The sequence below is a fragment of the Polistes dominula genome, unplaced genomic scaffold, assembly GCF_049000335.1.
Source record: "Polistes dominula isolate Pdom_NZ unplaced genomic scaffold, Pdom_raw_medaka contig_21, whole genome shotgun sequence".
NCBI classification, from domain to species: domain Eukaryota; kingdom Metazoa; phylum Arthropoda; class Insecta; order Hymenoptera; family Vespidae; genus Polistes; species Polistes dominula.
This window is the reverse complement of record NW_028301061.1, coordinates 5,441,438-5,443,974: the sequence shown is the minus strand read 5'-3', so window position 1 is coordinate 5,443,974 and position 2,537 is coordinate 5,441,438. Positions and strand designations below refer to the sequence as shown.

Here is a 2,537-nt window from a genome sequence, read left to right as displayed (position 1 = left end):
ACGGTGACAAGCGTTGCCGGCTATGCGGGGATGTGGAAACCATTCCGCATGTCTTGAACCACTGTGGCCCCCACTCTGCCGCACGACAATTTAGGCACGACGCCATAGTAGAACGCCTCTTCAAGGCAAACCGCGCGCGTGGGGTCGTCCGCGTGAACCAGGCTGTTGAAGACGCGAGCCCCCCAATCAGGTTATTGCGGCCCGATATTGTTATAAGAAATGAGGAGGAAAAGAAAATTGTAATTATCGACGTATGTGTGCCGTTCGAGAATAGAAGGGAGGCCACTGGACATAGCCCGCGAGCAAAAAATCAATAAATACACACCCCTAGCGAATGACCTGCGTGCTCGCGGGTATGAAACAGTGGTCCTCCCCTTCGTAGTAGGAGCATTAGGCGCCTGGGACCACAGGAATAAGGAGACCATCGACCGCCTCAAAATAAGTAAATTTTATAGCGCAATGATGAGGCGGTTGATGGTCAGCGATACGATTAGGTGGTCCAGTGACATTTACGTAGAACATGTGTCCGGTAACCGACAATACTAGCGGCGCTACCTTGCCTTATATATAGGCCGAGTTGCGACCAATGTTACTTGTATTTATTTATTTATTTATCTATTTATTTATATACTATGTTTATTTATTTATTATTATATTTATGTACTATATCTATTATATTTATATGCTTATATTTATATTTTTATCATTTATAATTAATTTAATATGTCAAAAGCTGATAAATATTTATTATATGTACCACCCTTTGGGGATAATTTCTGTATTTTTCACCCCTTAACCGGGGAAGTTTTTGTAAAATTTTATTCAATAAATCTGTTCTTATCAGCTTAATATCTGATACGCAATTCATAGAATTGCCAGAATATTAGCTATATTTTTGTAACTGGGCGGAATTCCGGAGCTTGCTTCGGGTCCGCCGCGGGTTGAGCCAGTATTGCAGTACCGCTGGATTCAGCCCAATAATCTTATTTAAAAAATAAAATACTTAAACAGGTCCTACACTTTGGTCTTAGTCGAAAAAGTGTCCAAGTGTCCGGAGAAAATTTCGTTATTTTAGTTTTTTCGAGTTTCGCGGCGTATAGTTAAGTTTTTTCGCGTGTTATAGTGTTTAAAAGTGTCTTTGGATTATTTATTTTTATTTATTTTATAACGTATGTTATAATTTATTTTCTCTACGTGTCGTGTTGTCCGTTGCCGTAATTACGGGAAATTTATCCTTTGTATATATATTTATTTTTGTAAAATTCAAATTTCCGTAATTACGGCAATACCAACGTATATCAATCTAATTATTTGACGTATTGCGAGTGTTCATCTATTTATTTATTTATTTAATTGTTTAATTTATTTATTTATTTATTAATTTATTTATTTATTCTATTTATTCATTAATTAACGTTTATTAATTTGTTAGTGAACGTTAATTAATTAATTAGTGTTTTATTTCTATTTCTGTTAATTGTTCGTTTAACACTCGCAAATACGTCAAAACTCGTTTATTCTATTTATTTTATTCTATTTATTTATTTATTTATTTATTAGTTATTGTATATATTTGTTTTAAACCATTTTAATTAAATTAATTAAAATCGGTTTAAAACAAATATCCACCGGGTGATTAAAATATCTTACTCGGCAAGCTAGGGGGTTTAAATCAATTTATTTAACTTATTTATTTATTTCTTTATTTAATTCTATTATATCTTAATTAAATTTAATTTAATTTATATAATTAATACGATCGTAAGATATTCTAAATCACCCGTTAAATTAGATTGATATACGTTCGTTACGAAGATTCGAAAATACCCTTGACCTTATTTACCCAACTTTCTCCTATCCTTTGTTTTCCTTTCAAACGTTAAATCCCCAACGTTCACAGATTTATCTGTCAACGTTGTTTCCTTCCCCTTTCCTTCCCCATCCTCTTTCGAATCTTCGTAACGTGTGAACGCGTGCGTTTAATTTATTTATTTATTTATTATTCGTTTTATTTATTTAAAATACGCTGCGTCACACGTGTCACTTGGACACGATTAAAAAAGGCAAGGAAGGCGGGCTCTGTACCGACTGGGTAATTGTTCGTCTGCCGGTGGATGCCGGCTATCCTACGCGACGCCGTGAGCGAGACCTGTTTTATCGTCAACGATAAAACATATTTTAAATTATCGACTGTGGCCACCGGTGGCCACTAATACATTTTATTAATTTATTTTATTTTATTTATTGACTTTTTTATTTATTTATTTATTTTATTCTATTTTATTTTATTTATTGACGTTTTATTTAATTTATTTTATTTTATTTATTGACTCTTTTCTATTTATTTATTTAATTTATTTTATTTTATTTATTGACTTTATTTATGTATTTATTTATTTTAATTCTATTTTATTTATTGACGTCTATTTATTTTAATTTATTTTAATTTATTAACTTTATTTATTTTAATTTATTATACCTAATTTTATTTTATTTATTGACTTAATTACTTATTTTATCTTATTGACTTTTTATTT

At 31.6% G+C, this 2,537-nt stretch overlaps 1 pseudogene; it reads left to right on the top strand.

Annotated features, from left to right (window-relative positions):
• Window positions 1-802: 802 nt before the first annotated feature.
• LOC149031454 (U2 spliceosomal RNA) lies at window positions 803-983 on the top strand (annotated as a pseudogene).
• The last annotated feature ends 1,554 nt before the right edge of the window (window positions 984-2,537 follow it).